Here is a 23,665-nt window from a genome sequence, read left to right as displayed (position 1 = left end):
ATCCTAAAATTTGTATGGAATCACAAAAGACCTCAAATAGCTAAAGCAATCCTGAGAACAAAGCCAGAAGCATCACACTTCCTGATTTCAAACTATACTACAAAGCTATAGTAATTAAAACATTGTGGTATTGGTGTAAAAATAGAAACATAGAACAATGAAACAGAATAGTGAGCCTGGAAATAATCCCCTGTATGTACAGTCAGTTGACACTTGACAAGAGAGCCAAGGACACTCAATGAAGAAAGGATAGTTTCTTCAACAAATGGTATTGGGAAAACTGGATAACCACATGCAAAAAAATGAAATGGGAACGCTATCTTACACCACTCACAAAAATTAACTCAGAATGAATTAAATACTTAAACCATGGGATTCCTAGAAGAAAACATAGGGAAGAAGCTCCTAATTGATTTTCAAATGTTGAACCAGTCTTGCATACCTAGCAGAAATCCCACTTGGTCGTAGTGTATGTATAATGTTTTTTATACATTGTTGGATTTGATTTGCTAATGTTTTGTTGAGGATTTTTGCATCTATGATCATGAGGGATTTTTTTGTAGTTTTCTTGTAATGACTTTGTTTTTGTTATTAGGATAATGCTGGCCTAATAGAATGATTTAGGAAATATTCCCTCTGCTTCTATCTTCTGAAAGAGGTTGCAGAGAATTGGTATAATTCCTTACTTAAATGTTTGGTAGAATTCATGACTGAGCTCATCTGGGCCCAGTGTTTTCTGTTTTGGAAGGTTATTGTTTAATCGATGTCTCTAATAGATATAAGTGTATTTTTGTCTGTTTCTTCTTGTTTGAGTTTTGGCAGATTATGTTTTTCACAGAATTCATCTAGGTTTTCATGTTTGCAGGCATAGAGTTGTTTATAGTATTCCTTTATGGTCCTTTTACTGTCCATGGGGTTGGTAGTGATATCTCCTCTTTCACTTCTAATATTAGTAATTTGTGTCCTCTCTCTTTTATTCTTGGTTATATTGGCTAAGGCTTATTGATTTTTCTGATCTTTTCAAAGAACCAGTTTTTGGTTTTGTTGATTTTCTCTATTTCTTATTTTCATTTTCTTTGATTTCTGCTCTAATTATTATAATATTGTAATATCTTTTCTTCTGCTTATTTTGGATTTAATTTGCTCTACTTTTTCTAGCTTCCTAAGGTGGAAACATATTATTGACTTTAGATCTTTTTTTTCTTTTCTAATATATACCTCCAATGCTAAAAATTTCCTTCTCAGCACTGTTTTTCCTGCATCCTCAAATTTGGTAAATTGTGTTTTAATTTTAATTTAGTTAAAATATTTTTAAATTCCTTTTGAGATTTCTTTGACCCATGTGTTATTTGTAAGTAAGTTGTTTAATCCCCATGTATTTTGGGATTTTCTAGCTATCTTTTTGTTACTGATTTCTAATTTAATTGTAGTGTGGCCTGAGAGCAGACACTGTATGTTTCCTATTCTTTTAAATTTATTATGTGTCTTGTATGACACAGAATGTGGTCTATCTTGATGAATTTTTCATGTGAGCTTGAAAAAAATATATATTCTGCTGTTTTTGCATAAAGTATTCTGTAATTTTTTTTACTATATCCAGTTGATTGAAGGTGCTGTTGAGTTCAACTATGTCCTGATTAATTTTCTGCCTTCAGGAACCATCCATTTCTTTCTTTTTTTAAAATTTGGGGTATAGTTGTTTTACAATGTTGTGTTAGTTTCTACGGTACAGCGCAGTGGAGTTCCCTGTGCTATACAGCATGTTCTCATTAGTTATCTATTTTATACATATCAGTGTATATATGTCAATCCCAACCTCCCAATTCATCCCACCCCCCACCTTGGTGTCCATATGTTTGTTCTCTACGTCTGTGTCTCTATTTCTGCCTTGCAAACTGGTTCATCTATACCATTTTTCTAGATTCCACATATATGCGTTAATATACGATATTTGTTTTTTCTTTCTGACTTACTTCACTCTGTATGACAGTCTCGAGGTCTATCCATGTCTCCTCAAATGACCCAATTTCGTTCCTTTTTATGGCTGAGTAATGTTCCATTGTATATATGTACCACATCTTCTTTATCCATTTGTCTGTTGATGAGGAACCGTCCATTTCTGATAGAGGGGTGTTGAAGTCTCCAGCTATGATAGTGGATTCAACTATTTCTCCTTTCAGTTCTATCAGTTTTTACCTCATATAATTTGAGGCTCTCTCATTGGGCACATGCACATTGAGAGTGGTTATGTCTTCTTGGATAATTGACACCTTTATCATAATATAATGCCCCTCTTTATCTCTGGTAACTTTCCTTGCTTTGAAGTCTGCTCTGTCTCAAATCAGTATAGCTATTCCTGCTTTCTTTTGATTAGTCTTAGTATGATATATCTTTATCCATCCATTTAATTTTAATCTATATGCATCTTTACATTTAAAGTGGGTTTCTTGTAGACAACATATAGTTGAGTCTTATATTTTAATCCACTCTGACAAGCTCCATCTTTTAATTGGTGCATTTAGACCATTGACATTCAAAAGTGATTATTGATGTAGTTGGATTAATATCTACCATATTTGTTACTGTTTCTTATTAACAATAATAAGAATGTTTGTTTTTGTCTTCCACTCTTTTTCTGCCTTTCGTGGTTTTAACTGAGCATTTTATATGATTCCAGTTTCTCTCCTTTCTTAGCATATCAGTTATACTTCTCTTCTTTATACTTTCCTGTTTTTATATGGTTGCCCCAGAGCTTGCAATATACATTTGCAACTAATCCTAGTCCACTTTCAGATAACATTATGCCGATTCACAGGTCGTGTGGAGTACCTTATAATAACAAAGTAATCCTAGTTCCTCCCTCCTGTCCCTTATATCATTGCTGTCATTTCACATATATATGTGTATATGTAAGCATACATAATTGAATACATAGTTGCTACTATTATTTTAAGCAAGCTGTTATCTATTATGATGTAATAGATATTAATTACTATTAAAAATAGGAAAAAAGTTTTTTACCTTTGCTTATTTCATCTTTAATGCTCTTCCTTTCTTTATGTAGATCTGAGTTTGTGTTGTATATTATTTTCCTTCTCTTATAGATTTTATTTTAACATTTCTTTCAAGGTAGGTCTACTGGCAACAAATTCCCTTAATTTTTGTTTGTCGACAAAGTATGTCTCCTTCACTTTTGAAGGATAATTTCACAGGGTACAGAATTCTAGGTTGGTGTTTATTTTCTCTCAATACTTCAAATATTTTTCTCCACTTTCTTCTTGTTTGCATGACTTCTGAGGAGAAGTTGGATATAATTCTTCTTTTTTTTGTTCCTCCATAGGTAAGGTGTTTTTTCTCTCTGGCTTCTTTTAGGATTCTTTCTTTATCTTTGATTTTCTGTAGTTTGAAAGTGATATGTCTAAGTGTAGTTTCTTGGTACTTATCCTGCTTGGTGTTCTCTGAGCTTCCTGGATCTGTGATTTGATATGTCATTAATTTGGAGGAAATTCTCAGTTATTATTATTACAAATATTCCTCTGTTCCCTTCTCTCTTTTCCTTCTGGTATTCTCGTTATGCATATGTTACACATTTTATAGTTGTCTCACAGTTTGGGGATATTCTGTTCTGTCTTTTTCAGTCTTTGTTCTCTTTTTTCAGCTTTGGAAGTTTCTATTGATACATGTGGAAGCTCAAAGATTCTTTCCTCAGCCATGTCCAGTCTACTAATAAACCTATCAAAGGCATATTTCTGTTAGTGTTTTTTACTTTTAACATTTCTTTTTGGTTCTTTCTTGAGATTTCCAATTTTCTACTTATATTCCCCTTCTGTGATTGCATGCTGCCTCCTTTATCCATTAGAGCCTTTAGTAAACACCTCCTCCTAGTTACAGGAAAGGGAAAAGCCTGCTTCCACTGGGATTGGGGATAGAAGATGAGCTGCCTGCTCAGCCCTGGTGAAGCCATGGTGTGTGGGCATTTTTTCCTTTGTTGTTTGGTTAGAGTAGGGTGGGTATTGTCCATAAGACGTCCTGTTAGACCACCCTTTTCCCTTTCCTGTAACTAGGAACAGCAGGTTTTTACTTAGAGGTCATTTTTTGGGTTTTTTTTTTGTTGTTTGTTTGTTTTTTTGTCTTTGTCTGTTGGAGGTTCTGGGTTGTGGGCTGCTCCTGTGCCCTGTCCTGGATCTTTGGAGATATAAGTAAAAGGTAAACGCAGGGAAGTTACTGCCATGTTGTTCTTTAAGTCCCCAGTTTTCTAGGCAGTACACTTCCTTCTTGTCAACTTTGAGTCTATGTTTGATTGTTGTGTTTGTTGTGCAGGGTTCTTTTAGTTGTAAAAGGGAGGAGCTGGGAGGAATGGGGCTACTCCATCTTGGATCAACTGTAAGTTGAGCTTTCATGTTTTGGAGGGTAGAAGATGAGAAACCAGTGAAGTACCTTAAGAGTCAGGACGGAATAAAAATGTGATTTTATACAAGTCAGGGGAGTCTGTTTCTAAGAGGAGGGTGTAGTTAATGTGTTCTATGAGAAATTAAGAGAGTTAAAGCTACAGATACAGTGAAGGCATATAGGTGCATTAAAATGGAGTTAAGATTTGGCCATTTGAAGTATGGCTCAAGGGTGTTAGGACAAGGGAGTTCCAAAGAATAAGAGCATAGTTGAAATGATAAATAAAGGAATCTAACTTGGGTAGAGAAGGAAGTAAAAACAGGCAGGGTCTGATAAGAAATGGAGGGGGGAAAAGAGTCAATGTATATAAGTTTATAATGAGTTCTTAGAATCAGTGACTTTATAAAGCTCTGTTAAGAGTGACACAGTACCTTGGGTCACAGGGCATCAGGGCTTTGGTGGAAAAAAACGTGGACACATTTAGAGTATATGACCAATATTTAGTTGGGGGGCTCAGCCAGTTTCATAACTCAGTCTTAATTAGTAGAAGATCTGTTCTTCACCTTTCCTTGGAAGTCCCAGTGGCTTCAAGGTACCCTGGATATCTTGTTGCTAGAGATAATTTGGATCTAGTGGTAGTGCAGACTTAGAAGCTAGTGAGAGATGGTCTGGAATCAGGGATAGATGATGGGAGTTAAATAAGAGTTAGATTTATGTACTGGAAGAGCTTAGAGTAAGAAGGAATGAGAACACTACCTATGCCAGTGGTTCTCAGCCTTTTTGAGCATGAGAACCCCTTTTAGTCTTAAAATATTGTGAGTCTTTTTTTTTAGATGTTGGGGGTAGGAATTTTATTAATTATTTATTTATTTATTGTGGCTGTGTTGGGTCTTCGTTTCTGTGCGAGGGCTTTCTCTAGTTGTGGCAAGCCGGGTCCACTCTTCATCGAGGTGCGCGGGCCTCTCACTGTCGCGGCCTCTCTTGTTGCGGAGCACAGGCTCCAGACGCGCAGGCTCAGTAGTTGTGGCTCATGGGCCCAGTTGCTCCGCGGCATGTGGGATCTTCCCAGACCAGGGCTCGAACCCATGTCCCCTGCATTCTCAACCACTGTGCCACCAGGGAAGCCCTTGAGTCTTTTTATGATGTTATTAAAAACTTATATAATAACAAAAAGGTGAATTAACTATACAAATTGCTAAAGCAATTTGTATTTTATTATCAAAATAGTATTTAACTGGATTTCCTGTCCACTCTACTTTTGAAATAGGTCTCATATCCATCTACTTATCTGACCTTCTCCATCTTCATTGCTGCCACAGTAACACAAGCCACATCACTTTTTGCTAGGTCTACTTCAATAAACCTGTTTCTACTCTTGCCTTTTTTAACCCTGTGTCTAATCGGAAGCAAGTGATGTTTTAAAAATATAATAGGATCATATCACTCCCATACATCAAATTCTTCAAAATTTTCTATTACACTTAGAATAAAATACAAATTCCTGACTATGGCTTTGAAGCCCTGCTTGATGAGGTCCCTGCCTCCTCTCCAGGCTCACCTTAGGCCAATATTATCCTTGCTTTCTAGGCTTCAGTCTCACTAGTTCTTTTCAGATTCCTGAGCACTCCTAGTTCTTCCCCATTTTTGAGCCTTTGCACATGCATTTCCTCTCTTGGGAAACTCTTTACCCTAACCTTCCCATGGCTGTTTTTTCTCATCTTCTGTGTCTCAGATTAACTGTCACTTTCCCAGCAAGTACTTCTTTGCCAGCCAAAGTAAATTAGATTTTTCATTTACTGCCCTTATTATTCTTTCTCATAAAACACTGTTACTGTCTCATCACAATTTGTTTTTTTTATTGTCTCTTCACAATTTGCTTATTGTCTACCTCCCTCACTTCATGAAGACAAAGTCTACTTTTGTCTTGGATACCCCTTTATATTTAACATCCAATATATCAATATTTCCTGGTACATATAAGTATTCAGTAAATTAAAAAAGCAAATGCATGCATATATAGATTTGGAAAAAAGTACATGCATATATGTGCATAATATTAACTGTTAGTCTTCTGATGACACTTGCTTCACATGTGAATCCATAAAACCATTGCATTAATTCATAGCCTTCCAGGGGACCCCTGCACACAAAGTGAGTTCTAATCTCATTAATTCATTTGTATAATATATATGTATTGAGTTTCTACTATGCTCTAGACATTGTGCTAAGTGCTGGGGATATTGTACAAGTCATTGTTCCTCTACTGTGTCATGTGTATAGATGGAAAACCAATAGACCCAGAAATATAAATTGACATAGCAAGAGAAGCCCCGATTAGAACATAGATTTTTAAAAAATTAATAGTTTTATATTTTCCTCTGTCCTTTCCTAAACTGGAGAAAGCAAGATTTGATCTAACTTGTTGAACCCACTAACCAGTAATTTTTTTAAAGTGAGATTTATTTTGCTTTATGCATCAGGGAGAACACACTCCAGAGAACCTCAGAAGTGTCCCAGTTAAGGGGGAGTTGGAAGGGGTGTCTTACAGGGTTTGAGCTTGTGCTGGATAATTCTGAAGATGGAGTTACAGAAATGGGGTCAGTTCAGAATTAGATGCAGTTGAGAAGAGGGAACATCCTAATCCTAATTGGGGTCCCCCAACCCTAACTGGGTACCTCAAAAGTTTTATTTAGGAGCTAGGAGGATTATATTAGGGCTAGAGCTATCACTGGTAAAGAAACAGCAGTAAGGCCAAGAAGGGAGGTGTCAGGCAATATCTGACGTTTAGTTATTTGGTGGGTCATGGAGAGGCTCTGTCTATGTCTTTTTTCTGAGCATTATTTTGCACTTTATCAACATAAAAATGTTCTTGAAACTGCCTTAGTAAGAAATAACATTTATTGAATACATTATATGCCAAACATTCCTCCAAGCTACTTACATATATTAACACATTTAATCTTCACAATCGCCTTAAGTGAGAAGTTCATTTATGATTTCAGTGTACAAATAAGGAAATCAAGATATAGAGATTTACATAATTTGTTCAAGTTCACGCTACTAGTAAAGATAGAGCTAGAATTTGAATCCAGGTACCTATTTCCAGAGAATAAGTACTATTTTATATTTAAGTGCCCATCAGTACAAAGTATCTCTCCCTATGTTTTCATGCCAGAATTAAAGTTTTTATTTTTTATTTAATTAATGAATTTATTGCTGTTGGAGTCATGATGACTAGTCTCAGAGCATCCCTGCAATTCACTAGTAGGAAAAGTCAGGGAGCTGTAGGAAAGGCTGCATTGCTGTGACTATGGATAGAACCAAGAAGCCTTGAGCCTTTGGGAGATTGGAAATGAGCTAAGCTATTCTGGAAAGCTGCAGACAGGGTGAGGGGAAGCAGGGAGGCCATGTCGAGGAGAAGTACATACATGGGATTTAGGATCAAATAGACTGAAATCAGAATCCTTGAACCAACCATCATTCACTAGTTGTATGGCTTTAAGTAAGTCTCCTAATGTTAAGCTTTTACTCTGTAAAATAATATAAAATGTATCCACCCCAGGGTTTTTTTTTATTTTTCCTGTGAAAATTAAAAAACATTTTAAAAGTACCTAAAGTGCTTAGTACAGTGTTTGTGCAGTATGGAACTCTAGTACCACATGGTAGACTAAGTGATTAATGTGGTAAATATTGATATTATTGGACACTGGTGTCTTGAAATCTCCATAACCACACCAAGTTTCCATTAATCAGCTGGGTTGTATCCCTGATTCTCCCCTCTCTGTGTTTCAGGTGTTATCTCATTTGTTATTGAAGACACTGAAGACCTAAGTCATCTTTTCTATTTATTATACCTGAAATCCAGTTACCAGTCCTATATGGGGACTCTGATTGCTTCTCAGTGGGTGATAACGGCAGCACACTGCTTCTTACCGTAAGTGATGGGGAGCAATCTACTCTGTTAAGGCTTCAAGGCTGGGGCTCAACGCTCCTTGTGGAAATTCTAAAAAACTTGTGCTGATCAGGAAATCATAATGATCTGATGGTGAGGGGGAGCTCAGCTACTTGGATAAAACTTAACTACACGTTCTTATGTTTAACGTGTCCGGAAAGGAAAAAGTTTTATGTTATAAAATAATATCTTACATACATATAAAAATAGACCTGCAAATTGTTCTTAATGTTTTTAAGATTCATCTAAAACTGTTAGATGTGACGGTATTTTATTTTTCATTGCTGTATTATATTTCAGTGTGAATTCACACTGGTTCTTTTCTTGACAGACATTTGAGTTATTTCTAGTTTTCTGCTATTTTGAACAGTGTTACTGTACATGTACTTGTACCACGTACCTTAGAAAGTATTCTTGTGTATATATCTGTGATACATATTCTGTATATGTGTGTGTGTGTGTGTGTGTGTGTGTGTGTGTATGTATTGGTATATTCACATATCGGTTTATATCTGTAAGTACACCTCTTGGTATATAACTAGAGCATATAATTAGGAGTGGAATTGCTGGGTCATAAGAACATGCAAATGTTCACTTTTACACACCCTCCAGCAATTTATGAGTTCTTCCAACACTGGGTATTGTCAAGCTTTTTAATTTTTTTGCTGATTAAGTGTCAAATATCTTATCATTTTAATTTTATTACCTTTACTAGTAGTGATGATTAACATCCTCCGCCCCCATCCTCCTCTTCCTTCTCCTTCTGACAATAATGTTTCTTTTGGGAACAACTCTTTTATGTCTTTTGAAAATTTTGTGTATTAAATTTTAAAAATATTGCTTCATAGGACTTCTATAAATGCTCTAGATATTACTTGTTTGTCAGTTATATATGTTGAAAATATCTTCCACTCTGTGGCTTGATCTTCTCTTTATGGTGTATTTTGATGAATAAGAGCTCTTAACTTCAAGATAATTCACTTTAAAACTTGAATTATCCGTCTTTGTGGTTATTGAGCATTGTGCCAAGTTGAAAATATCTTTTATGACCACAAGATCAGAAAGATATTCCTTTATATTTACTTCTAAAGATTTTAAAGCTTTGATTTTCATATTTAAATTTTCATATAATTTAGATTTGATTTTTGTGAATGATGTGAAGTAGCGATCCAATTTCATTTTTTAAAGATAGTAAGCTAAATATCCAAATATCATTTGTCAATGGTCCCTTCTTTCCCCACTGATCTGCAACACCTGTTCTGTCATCTATCAAAGTTCCATCTGTATATGGGTCTGTTTCTGGGCTCTTGTTGCTGTTCCATTGGTTTATTTATTATAGACCACAATGCCTTAATAGTTATGACTTTACATAATTTGTGATGTGTGATATGGTTGGCCAGCCGTCTTATTCTTCATCAGGAATGCTTAGGACTTCTTTTACATAAATTTAAAAATCAACTTGTCAAGTTCTATGAAAAACTCTACTGGGATTTATTTGGAATTGCTTTGACTTTTTATATCAGTTGCAAAGTATTGATATTTTCTGATATTGATTGTTCCTAGCCATGGAGCTGAGATAGCTCTCTATTTATGTTTCCCTTCGATGCATTTCAAGAGTTTTATGTTATCTGCATTCATGTCTTGTACATATCTTATTAAGTTTATTCCTAAAGTGCTTTATATTTTTCTATCATTTTAATTGACGTACTTGCATAAAATTATATTTTCTGTTTATTGGTGATGATGGAAATGCAATTGGTATTCATAAGTTGATTTAATAGTTTGTTGCTTTGCTATATTCTCTTACTATTTCTAGTAATTTATGTATATGTTCTTGTGGGTTTTCTATCCATCATCTTTGATATGCGCCATTTTCACTATTGTTTAAATTCTAAATAATTTTGGAAATTTCCACATGATTATAAACAGCTCATAGAACTCAATACCGAAAAAACAAACAACCCAATCAAAAAATGGGCAGAAGACCTGAATAGACGTTTTCCCAAAGAAGACATATAGGTGGCTAACAGGCACATGAAAAGATAGTCAGTATTAGTATTAGAGAAATGCAAATCAAAACCACAATGAGATATCACCTCACACCGGTCAGAATGGCTATCATCAAAAAATGTACAAATAACAAATGTTGGAGAGGATGTGGAGAAAAGGGAGCTCTTATACACTGTTGGTGCAGCCAGTGTGGAAAACATGGAGTTCCTCAAAAAGCTAAAAATAAAACTATCATATGATCCAGCAATTCTACTCCTGGGTATATATCCAGAAAAAAATGAAAACACTAATTTAAAAAGATACATGTACCCCAGTGTTCATAGCAGCATTATTTACAATAGCCAAGATATGGAAGCAACCCAAGTGCCCATCAACAGATGAATGGATAAAGAAGATGCGGTACATATATACAATGGGATATTACTCAGCCATAAAAAAATGAAGTTCTGCCATTTGCAGCAACATGGATGGACCTAGAGAATACTATGCTTAGGGAAATAAATCAGAGAAAGACAAATACTATGTGATGTCACTTATATGTGGCATCTGAAAAATAACACAAATGAATGTACATGCAAAACAGAAACAGACTCACAGATATACTAAACAAACTAGCGGTTACCAGAGGGGAGACAGAAGCGGGGAGGGGAAAATTAAGGGTATGGGATTAACAGATACAGACTACTGTGTTTGAAATGGATAAGCAACAAGGATATATTGTTGTATATCAATTGTTCTGTACAATTGTTGTCTATTGTATAGAATAGGGAATTATAGCCAGTATCTTTTTTTTTAAGAATTAAAAAAAATTTTTTTATACAGCAGGTTCTTACTAGTTATCTATTTTATACACATTAGTGTATACATGCCAATCCCAATCTCCCAGTTCATCTCACCACCACCCCCAGCCCCCCACCGCTTTGCCCCCTTGGTGTCCATATGTTTGTTCTCTACATCTGTGTCTCTAGTTCTGCCTTGCAAACTGGCTCATCTGTACCATTTTTCTAGGTTCCACATATATGCGTTAATATACGATATTTGTTTTTCTCTTTCTGACTTAACTTCACTCTGTATGACAGTCTCTAGGTCCATCCACATATCTACAAATGACCCAATTTCGTGCCTTTTTATGGCTGAGTAATATTCCATTGTATATATGTACCACATCTTCTTTATCCATTCATCTGTCAATGGGCATTTAGGTTGCTTCCATGACCTGGCTATTGTAAATAGTGCTGCAATGAACATTGGGGTGCATGTGTCTTTTTGAATTATGGTTTTCTCTGGGTATATGCCCAGTAGTGGGACACCAAGAGGGGAAAGTGGGGTGTAGGTGGTGGTGGTAGGATGAATTGGGAGATTGGGACTGACATATATACACTAATATGTATAAAATAGATAACTAATAAAAACTTGCTATATAAAAAAATAAATAGATAAAATTAGCCTTATCTTGCCCTGCCCCCCCCAAAAAGACATAACATGGATGTAATAAACACTGCTGTTGTGGGCTTCCCTGGTGGCGCAGTGGTTGAGAGTCCGCCTGCCGATGCAGGGGACACGGGTTCGTGCCCCGGTCAGGGAAGATCCCACATGCCGCGGAGCGGCTGGGCCCGTGGGCCATGGCCGCTGAGCCTGCGCGTCCAGAGCCTGTGCTCCGCGGCGGGAGACGCCACAACAGTGAGAAGCCCGCGTACCGCAAAAAAAAAAAAAAAAAAAAAAAATCTGTGGGACTGAAAAGAAAATCAGCTGTTGGCTCAGCCCCAGAGGTGGCTGCACAATATACATAACAGACAGACGTCACCGTGAGGCTGCTAGGGCACTGTGACACATGTTAACGTGACATGTTGAACTCTCTGACTCAGGTCAGTCAAGATGTGCATGTGTTTTCTGTGAATATTTTTAGTCATTCACATCCATATTTTCTTCCCGCTCTCTTATGTGATAGGAATTGCACCTTTAGATTGGGTCATATGGTAGACACCTCTTATCCAACTGCTGCCTCCAAATCACATTTCCTTCCTCATTTATTTTCCCCACTGGCTTCTGAGGCTGGAGAAAATTTTACTTGCTGCAATTGCAGTAAAATCTTTTGAGATGAGGCCTCTTTTTCTGAACATTTGGATGAATTAGTTTCTGTGTACATAAAGGAAAATATCTTGCTCAGTAAAATCCTATTACCTTTAATGTAGTTCTTCCCAGAGCTTATCATTGGGTTGGACTGGAGCTGTATTTTCAAATTTTAGCAACTATAACAAGCACTGCTGAGTACTTCAGCTCAGATTACCCAACTAATACTCTAGTGGCAAAAGCTTTATGTGGGGTTCTAACTGTCAGACACTGGTCCGTTCTATCTACGTCTCCAAGGTAGACCAAGGAACCTGACCCATTGTGTGTGTCGGGGAGTGAGAAGGGCAGTCAGTTGCCCTCAGCTGGAAAGACCTGGGCATTTAACCTTTATATTCAACCCTGCATTCTGAGAGAAGAGTCAAAGAACAAAACAATATGAGTTGGGGTAAGAAGTTGATCAAATACTCACAATAAAGCAGAAATAAGGTCATTCCAACAATTTTAAGCACAACTACAGTAAGCCCAGAGATTATCATGTGCCAGTTCATGATGCAGGAGATGAGGAGGCTGTGGGCATGAGAGCACAATATCAGCATTGGAATCTGGGACAAGCCTTCTTTCCACCAGGGCACATGCCAGACTCTTTCTCAGAGCACCCTTGAAGGGCTTGGAAGCCAGGCATGACACTGATAGGTTCAAGGAGGAGACTCAGCACATGCCCAGAAGACAGGTAGGATCTTGTGCTCATTGGTAGCCTCTGAACTTGGCATACTGCCTCTCTTTCACCATCCCTAGCTCTAGACCTCAGCCCTGTTCCCACTTGTGGACTCCTAAACTCTGTCTGATGAAATAAATCCTCTCCTGGACTTTGAGAACCCTTAACCTTGAAATGACCCTTGCTCCCTGGAACTTTAATTTGTAGTCTTGGCCATACTGACTTCAGCTCTCAAAAGTCTTTGTCTTCAAAAGAGTATGCCAGGAATGGAGTCAAGATGGCGGTGTGGGAAGATGCCAAGTTAGTGTCTCCCCACAACTAGGGCACCTGCTGGCCGCTGGTGGGGGACCCTGACACCCAAGGAAACGGGAGGAGCCCCCAAGTGAACTGGTAGGACATGGGGAGATCAAGGAGGGAGGATAAGTGGAAACCAGACAGGATCGGCACCCCTGAGGCCGGGGAGATCAGGAGAGGCAGGCGGGAGAGGCCCTCCGGGATCAGGTGAGCAGGAGAGGAGAGGAGGGTGAATGCCCTGCCCACTTGAGCCCAGGAAGCCTGCTGGGCTCCCAGGTGAGGTCCCCCGCCCTCTGAGCCCAAGGGTGGGGGGCATGCCTGGAACTCTTCTGTTCCTTGAGCCTAAGCCCCACTCCCCACAGCCTCCAGGGCCTTTTCCAGCCCTGTGGGTCCTGAGCATTGGCCCCGCCCACCATCCAAACCTCGCCCTTGCTTAGGCCCCACCCTCCACAGCTAAGGCCTCCCCCCCGGCTTTTTTTTTCTTTTTCCTCCTCCTCTTTTATACTATTGTGGTACTGATGTACTTTCTGCTTGTTGATTCATCTATATTTTTATTTTTAGATTCTTTCTAACATACCTGTTAGTTTTGTAGTCTAATTTTTTTTTTTACTTTGTTATTGTTCTCTTTTTTTTTTATGCCACCTACGCGGCTTGTGGGATCTTGGTTCATGAGCTGGGGGTTGGGCTGTGAAGCTCCTGCAGTGGGAGCTCCAAGTCCGAACCACTGGACCAACAGAAAACCTCAGACCCCAGGGAATATTCATCAGAGTGAGGTTGCATGGAGGTCCTCATCTCAGCACCAAGACCCAGCTCTACCCAACAACCTACAGACTCCACTGTTGGAAGCCTCAGACGAAACAACCATTGAGACAGGAACACAATCCCACTCATTAAAAAAAAAAAAGAGAGATGACAAAAACATATGTCACAGATGAAGGAGCAAGGTGAAAATCTATAAGACCAAATAAATGAAGAGGAGATAGGCAATCTACCTGAAAAACTATGCAGAGTAATGATAGTAAAGATGATCCAGAATCTCAGAAATAGAATGGAGGCACAGATTGAGAAAATACAAGAAATGTTTAACAAAGATCTAGAAGAACTAAAGAACAAACAAACAGAGATAAACAATACAATAACTGAAATGAAAAATACACTAGAAGGAATCAATAACAGAATAACTGAGGCAGAAGAACGAATAAGGGAGCTGGAACACAAAATGGTGGAAATAACAGCCAAGGAACAGAATAAAGAAAAAAGAATGAAAAGAATTGAAATCTCAGAGACCTCTGGGACAACACTAAACACACCAACATTCGAATTATAGAGGTCCCAGAAGAAGAAGAGAAAAAGAAAGGGTCTGAGAAAATATTTGAAGAAATTGTAGTCGAAAACTTCCCTAACATGGGAAAGGAAATAGTCACCAAAGTCCAGGAAGCAGAGAGTCCCATACAGGATAAACCCTAGGAAAAACACACCAAGACACATATTAATCAAACTAACAAAAATTAAATTCAAAGAAAAACTATTAAAAGCAGCAAGGGAAAACCAAAAAAAACATACAAAGGAATCCCCCCCATAAGGTTATAAACTGATTTTTCAGCACAAACTCTGCAGGCCAGAAGGTAGTGGCAGGATATACTTAAAGTGATGAAAGAAAAACCTACAACCAAGATTGCTCTACCCAGCAAGGATCTCATTCAGAGTTGATGGAGAAAACAAAAGCTTTTCAGACAAGCAAAAGCTAAGAAAATTCAGCACCACCAAACCAGCTCTACAACAAATGCTGAAGAAATTTCTCTAGGCAGAAACACAAGTGAAGAAAAAGACCCACAAAAACAAACCCAAAACAATTAAGAAAATGGTAGTAGGAACATGCATATCACTAATAACCTTCAACATAAATGGATAACTGCCTCAACCAAAAGACACAGACTGGCTGAATGGATACAAAAACAAGACCCATATCTATGCTGTCTACAAGAGACCCACTTCAGACCTAGGGACACATACAGACTGAAAGTGAGGGAATGGAAAAAGATATTCCATGCAAATGGAAATCAAAAGAAAGTTGGAGTAGTAGTACTCGTATCAGATAAAATAGACTTTAAAATAAAGACTGTTGCAAGAGATAAGGAGGGACACTACATAATGATCAAAGGATCAATCCAAGAAGAAGACATAACAATTATAAATGTTTATGCATCCAACATAGGAGCACCTCAATATATAAGGCAAATGCTAACAACATGAAAGGAGAAATCAACAGTAACACAATAATAGTAGGGGACTTTAACACCCCCCTTACACCAATGGACAGATCATCCAAACAGAACATAAATAAGGAAACACAAGCTTTAAATGACACAATAGACCAGATAGATTTAATTGATATTTATAGAACATTCCACCCCAAAGTGGCAGAATACACTTTCTTCTCAAGTGCACATGGAACATTGTCCAGGATAGATCACATCTTGGGTCACAAATCAAGCCTTGGAAAATTTAAGAAAATTGAAATCATATAAAGCATCTTTTCTGACCACAACACTATGAAATTGGAAATCAATTACAGGAAAAAAAAAACTGTAAAAAACACAAATATATGGAGGCTAAACAGTGTACTACTAAATAACCAAGAGGTCACTGAAGAAATCAAAGAAGAAATTAAAAAATACATAGAAACAAATGACAATGAAAACACGATGATCCAAAACCTATGGGTTGCAGCAAAAGCAGTGCTAAGAGGGAAATTAATAGCAATTCAATCTCACCTCAAGAAACAAGAAAAATCTCAAACAATCTAACCCTACACTTAAAACAACTAGACAAAGAACAAAGAAAACCCAAAGTCAGTAGAAGGAAAGAAATCATAAAGATCAGAGCAGAAATAAATGAAATAGAAATGAAGAAAACAGTAGCAAAGATCAATAAAACTAAGAGTTGGTTCTTTGAGAAGATAAACAGAACTGAAAACCCTTAGCCAGACTCATCAAGAAAAAAATGGAGAGGACGCAAATCAATAAAATTAGAAATGAAAAAGGAGAAATCACCACTGACACTGCAGAAATACAAAGGATTATAAGAGACTACTACAAATAACTATATGCCAATAAAAAGGACAACCATGAAGAAATGGACAAATTCTTGGAAAGGTACAATTTTCCAAGACTGAACCCGGAAGAATTAGAAAAGATAAACAGATCTATCACAAGTAATGAAATTTAAACTGTAATTAAACATCTTCCAACAAAGAAAAGTCCAGGACCAGATGGCTTCATAGGCGAATTCTAGCAAATATTTAGAGAAGAGCTAACACCGATCCTTCTCAAGTTCTTCCAAAAAATTGCAGAGGGAGAAACACTCCCAAATTCCTTATACAAAGCCACCATTACCCTGATACCAAAACCAGAAAAAGATATCACAAAAAAAGAAAATTATTGACCAATATCACTGATGAACACAGATGAAAAAATCCTGAACAAAATACTAGCAAACAGAATCCAACAACACATTAAAAGGATCATACATCATGATCAGGTGGGATTTATCCCAGGGATGCAAGGATTCTTCAATATATGCAAATCAATCAATGTGATATACCATATTAACAAATTGAAGAATAAAAGCCGTATGATCATCTCAATATATGCAGAAAAAGCTTTTGACAAAATTCAACACCCATTTATGATAAAAACTCTCTAGAAAATGGGCATAGAGGGAACCTACCTCAACATAATAAAGGCCACATATGACAAACCCACAGCAAGCCTCATACTCAATGGTGAAAAACTGAAAGCATTTCCACTAAGATCAGGAGCAAGACAAGGATGTCCATTCTTGCCATTCTTATTCAACATAGTCTTGGAAGTCCTAGCCACAGCAATCAGAGAAGAAAAAGAAATAAAAGGAATACAAATTCGAATAGAAGAAATAAAACTGTCACTGTTTGCAGATGACATGATACTATACATAGAGAATCCTAAAGATGCCACCAGAAAACTACTAGAACTAATCAATGAATTTGGTAAGGTTGCAGGATACAAAATTAATGCACAGAAATCTCTGGCATTCCTATACACCAACAATGAAAAATCAGAAAGAGAAATTAAGGAAACACTCCCATTTGCCATTGCAACAAAAAAAATAAAATACCTAGGAATAAACCTGCCTAAGGAGGGGAAAGACTTGTACTCAGAAAACTATAAAACACTGATGAAAGATATCAAAGATGACGTAAAGAGATGGAGAAATATACCATATTCTCAATTTGGAATAATCAATATTGTGAAAATGACTATACTACCCAAAGCAATCTACAGATTCAATGCAATCCCTATCAAACTACCAATGGCATTCTTCACAAATTAGAACAAAAAATTTTACAATTCGTAGGGAAACACAAAAGACCCCAAATAGCCAAAGCAATCTTGAGAAGGAAAAATGGAGCTGGAGGAATGAGGCGCCCTGACTTCAAACTATACCACAAAGCTATGGTAATCAAGACAGTATGGTACTGGCACAAAAACAGAAATATAGATCAATGGTACAGGATAGAAAGCCCAGAGATTAACCCACGCACATATGGGCACCTAATTTATGACAAAGGAGGCAAGAATATACAATGGAGAAAAACCAGCCTCTTCAATAAGTGGTGCTGGAAAAACTGGACAGCTACATGTGAAAGAATGAAATTAGAACACTCCCTAACACCATACACAAAAATAAACGCAAAATGGATTAAAGATTTAAATGTAAGGCCAGACACTATAAAACTCTTAGAGGAAAACATAGGAAAAACACTCTTTGACATAAACCATAGCAAGATCTTTTTTGACCCACCTCCTAGAGTAATGGAAATAAAAACAAAAATAAACAATGGGACTTAATTAAACTTAAAAGCCTCTGCACAGCAAAGGAAACCATAAACAAGACAAAAAGACAACCCTCAGAATGGGAGAAAACATTTGCAAATGAAACAACAGACAAAGGATTAATCTCCAAAACATACAAGCAGCTCATGGAGTTCAATATCAAAAAATCAAACAATCCAGTTAAAAAATGGGCAGAAGACCTAAATAGACATTTCACCAAGGAAGACATACAGATGGCCCAGAGGCACATGAAAAGATGCTCAATATCACTAATTATTAGAGAAATGCAAATCAAAACTACAATGAGGTATCACCTCACACCAGTCAGAATGACCATTATCAAAAAATCTAGAAACGATAAATGCTGGAAAGGGTGTGGTAAAAAGGGAATCCTCCTGCACTGTTGGTGGGAATGTAAATTGATATAGCCACTATGGAAAGCAGTATGGAGGTTCCTTAAAAAACTGAAAATAGAACTACCATATGACCCAGCAATCCCATTACTGGGCATATACCCTGAGAAAACCATAATTCAAAAAGAAACATGTACCACAATGTTCATTGCAGCATTATTTACAATATCCAGACATGGAACCAACCTAAATGTCCATTGACAGATGAATGGATAAAGAAGGTGTGGCACATATATACAGTGGAGTTTTACTGAGCCATGAAAAGAAACAAAATTATTTGTAGTGAGGTGGTTGGACCTGTAGTCTGTCATACAGAGTGAAGTAAGTCAAAAAGAAAAACAAATACTATGTGTTAACGCATATATATGGAATCTAAAAAAAAAAAAATGGTACTGAGGAACCTAGTTGTAGGGCAGGAATAAAGATGTAGACATAGAGAATGGACTTGAGGACACAGGGTGGGAGGGGGAAGCTGGGGCGAAGTGAGAGTAGCATTGACATATATACACTAATGAACGTAAAATAGTTAGTTAGTGGGAATCAGCAGGATAGCACAGGGAGGTCAACTCGGTGCTTTGCGATGACCTAGAGGGATGGGTTAGGGAGGATGGGAGGGAGGCTCAAGAGGGAGGGGATATGGGAACATATGTATGCATGTGGCTGATTCACTTTGTTGTACAACAGAAACTAACACAGTATTGTGAAGCAATTATACTTCAATAAAGATCTATTAAAAGATAAAAATAAGCTACAAGGATATATTGTACAACATGGGGAATATAACCAATATTTTATAATAACTAAATGAAGTATAACCTTTAAAAATTGTGAATCACTGTATTGTACATGTGTAATTTATATATAAAATCATACATCAACTACATGTCAATAAAAAACTGGAAAAAATAAAATAAAAAATAGCAAAAAAAAGACTATGACAGGAGTCAGACAGACAGGACAAGTGTCCCTGAAGTCCTTGGCAGGGGGGCAGAGCCAGCAATCTGTACAGAGGGGATGGACACAGACTCACCTGCTCTCTCCCTGGAAGACTCGGCTGGTCTGCAGGTGGCGATCTTCCCAGTGGCCTTAGTTTGCTGTGGTGGTGGACGCTCTTCCAATGAGAATACGCTCCTTCTGTTCAGGCAGTATCCTTCCTTCCTTCCTATAACAGTCTCTGTCTTGTCAGCGTCTCTGAGCAAACACTTCTTCCTGATAAGTGTTCTTGGCAAAGGGAGCAGGTTGGGCAAGGAGGGGAAAGGAGTCTGTAGCCTCTGAAAGAGGAAGGTTCCCCCTAGAGGGATTCTAATACAGGGGAACGATTTTAGAAGAATTTAGAAAACAGAATACCTTAACACAGACTTACCCTTTCTCTGTGTCTGATCTTCTTGAAATAGAGTGGAAAGAAAATATAGTAAAATGTTAACAGATAAGAGTTTGGGTGAAGAGTATCTGTAAATTATTTATTTGTACTTTCCTTACAACATTTCTGCAAGTCTGAAATTGTCAAAATAAAAATTTTAAGAAAAATTCATCTGAAGTCACTACTGTTAGTGAGCAGGTCCTCGTGTGTCCCATTGGCCCTGTCACTGTCACACACCCTGCTCAGTCCCCTTTATGATAGACTCCTCCTCTCTGGCCCCAGCCGCTCACCTTCCAGACCACATGCTACGTGAAGGTGGTGACTATTCAGTATTTCTTGAGCATGGCACTCCACTGGATACAGGGAGTGGGGTGAGGGTGAACAATACTGAAGTCTTACTATCAAGGAATCTTTATTGCATATCACATTTAAAGTTTTCCTTTTATTATACTTTCCTTACTGTGAAGGCTACATGTGCTCATTACAAAAAATGGTTAGAAAACACTGGCAAGGAAAACTGAGAAAATAAAAACATTCATATTACTTTACACATTTAGGTATAGTTATTGTTAACTTTTCTGGATGTGTACGCTTTCTAGATGAGTAAGTATGTAAGAAGATAGGTAGGTAGGTAGATAGATAGATACTGGGTCATTTAGAAAATTGGGATGATATTGTATATATTATTTTGTAATATAGGTACTATAGGTTAAGCTAACACTATATTATAGATATCCCTTCAAGTCAAAATATAGATTTTGATGATATATTATTATTACATATATATGATTTATTCAACATTTGGACAATTGTGATTCTTCTAGTAAAGAGTAGTGGGTAAGAACAAAGGTTTTAAGTTAGTCTTGGGTTTGATTCCTGGCTCTGCCATTTACTAGCTGGATGTCTTTGACTAAGTTACTTCATCTCTTTAAGCTTCCATTTCTTCGTCTCTAAATAGGAGTAATTATAGTAAAATTTCATAAAGGTTTGCTATGGAAATTAGCAAGAAAATGCTTACAAGTTTATTAGCATGCTACCTGGTACCTTGACTATAAATTCTTAGTATTCTAGCTCTTTTTCTGGCACAGCAAATGTACACTGAACACCCAAGCACAAGCATCTTTGTACACACCCTAAATAATTTTCTTAAGCTAAGTGCTCAGAAACGTAAGTGTTGGATCATGGACGTGCATATTTTGAGGGCTTTGATATTAATGCTGCCTTTTATTTTACTTGGATAATCCTCCAAGTTTGTTTTTTTTTTAAATCTTATCAAACTTCATTTCCTCTGGTCACAGTTTAATTACTTGCAAACCCTGGGTTGCTGTCCAGAAGGACTCCACGTATTTATTGGATACCAGTTATGCTCACTCCATCACTCTGTTGGACACAATAGGGTTCAGAGACTTGGTTGTTAATATTGAGGAACTTTTTGAATAGTAGAGGAGAGACTTTCTGATTAAACCTTACCAATAAAATAAATACACTTGGATAGCAGATGAATTTTCTACTTCAACAAAAAAGTAAAACAAATCCTTCAAATACGATCAAAAAGGGAGAAAATGTAATAGTACAAAGGGATGATTATAGAGGATCTGGGGAGGTGTTGTGACTAATGCACTGTGGGAAACTTCTGCCTCTTATAAGCAAGTCTAAAGAAAGATTCAAATTCTTATTCAAGGCTTTTGGAGTCCAGTGATTTCTTTAAACTTGATAATATCAGAAAACTTGCTACAGAAAGTCAGCAGTCTGCAGTGGCAATCAGAAATGCCACTGTGGGATTTCTGGAGCTGAAGTCAATGGCATTCAGAGTCCATCTCTGTTGCTTTGGAAAACTCATCAGAAAGGACATTCTAGTCACACAACTGTAAAGAAAATACCCCTAATTTTTTCTGGGAAAAGAGACAAGAGCACTGTAATTCTCAACCAGGTGTTGTAGACTGAGGTATAAGATTCTCTGCTTAGAGAGTCAAATTAGACATCTTCTTCTCTAGACTAAGCCCTAAAAATAAAGAACATCTTTCTCAAAGAGAAAAACTTAGTTCAATGGGTATAGACTTTCGGTTTTACGAAATGGATAGAGCCATGGAGATGGATGGTAGTGATGATTGTGCAACATGAATGTAGTTAATACTGCTGAATTGTACATTTAAAGATGGTTAAGATGGTAAATTTTATGTTATGTATATTTACCACAATTCTAAAAAATGAAAAACATAGCAAAGCTGAGATTTGACTTTGATAGTCTTCAAGTAATATGAAAATGCTAAGTTTTTAGGAAGTGTATTATGTAGTGTTATAATTGTCCTACTGAGACAGTGGAGTCTGCTGTAAACTGTAATTACCAGAGAGTTAAGGGAGATGAAGATCATGCCCACAGTTGTTCTTGGAAAAAATTTGTAGGGGACACCTAGTATATGGTTAAACAAGGCTTCTAGGTATACTGTGGGTGTGTTGTGGGGAAAACAGCTTGTGTGTGTGTGTGTGTGTGTGTGTGTGTGTGTGAATTGAAGTGGATAGTCAAGAACTCTTCTGAGGAAGAGCAAAAATAGGGACAATGTAGTTTTCCTTACGCCATCTTCCAGCATCCACTGTTGAAACTGACAGAGTCCGGCACCAAACAGATGGACTGCCTATTTTCAGAGTCACCTCCCTATGGTGAAAACGGCAGCAACAACACCAGCTCGGTGGGCTGGTGAGACTTTGTGGCAGTAGGAACTGTGATTGACCTGTTTGGTTGATTAGCCGCCATGTGTATACTTGCAGGGAGATGTCTGAGAATGGAAACCTAGAAGAAGAACCGACATCCTGTGATTCATTGATCGGAGTTTTGGAGTGATACGAATATGAATATTTACAAAAAAGTTGTTATTTTGTACCTCAAGCACAGGAAGACTAATGCTGTCTCTTGAGCTTTATTATTAGGCATATATACATTTAAATGTATCTATTACAGGAATTCTTTCAAGACAGTTCATGAGAAAACTAGAAATTGAAAGAGACCTGATGTTTCCTTTTATCCCCAAAGTCAGAATTCCTGAAAGGATGGTCAGTTTTCACTGCCTCTTCTGTCTTCCACTTACTCCTTACTCCCTCCAGTCTGAATTCCACCACAACCACATCCCCAAGTAATGACTCCTACTCAGTAGATTAAATGAACACCATTTGGTCTTTATATTGCCTGATCTTGCAACAGGGGCCCATATCATGCTATGTTATATACTCTTTTTCTTGGCCTCCATGATTCTACATTCTCCTGGTTTTCCTTCTTTCTCTCTGCCCTCTCCTTTATTTACTTCTCCTCTGCCTATTCCTCAAATTCTATACTTTTCCCTCTTCTCCTTGTCTCATGATTTCAATCACCAAGTTCATGAAGATGATTCCCAAGTCTTTACCTGAGCCCCAATCTCTAGTGAGCTTCAGATCGGTGTATCTTCTGACTAGTTTCACTTTTCACTGAGATGCTCCACAGACCGCGCAGTGTCGACATGCCCCCGAGTGTGTTAATTACCATCCTCTGCTAAAAACATGTTCATCCTCTTAAGTTCCCTATCTCTGAATGGGAAGACCATCTATTTAGTTGCCCAA

General features: G+C 37.4%; 1 protein-coding gene across 1 annotated transcript in view; it reads right to left on the bottom strand.

The window, feature by feature from the left end:
• PRSS37 (serine protease 37) overlaps window positions 1-20,567 on the bottom strand; it is a 29,749-nt gene extending 9,182 nt beyond the window's left edge. The window contains exon 1 of the mRNA XM_033432307.2: window positions 19,748-20,567. The gene's annotated coding sequence lies outside the window, so the exon portion shown is untranslated. The remainder of the gene's footprint in view (window positions 1-19,747) is intronic.
• Between the last annotated feature and the right edge of the window lie 3,098 nt (window positions 20,568-23,665).

Source organism: Orcinus orca, chromosome 9 (assembly GCF_937001465.1).
Source record: "Orcinus orca chromosome 9, mOrcOrc1.1, whole genome shotgun sequence".
In the NCBI taxonomy this organism is placed as follows: Eukaryota; Metazoa; Chordata; class Mammalia; order Artiodactyla; family Delphinidae; genus Orcinus; species Orcinus orca.
The sequence above is the reverse complement of the archived record's forward strand: the minus strand, read 5'-3'. Positions and strand labels throughout refer to the sequence as shown.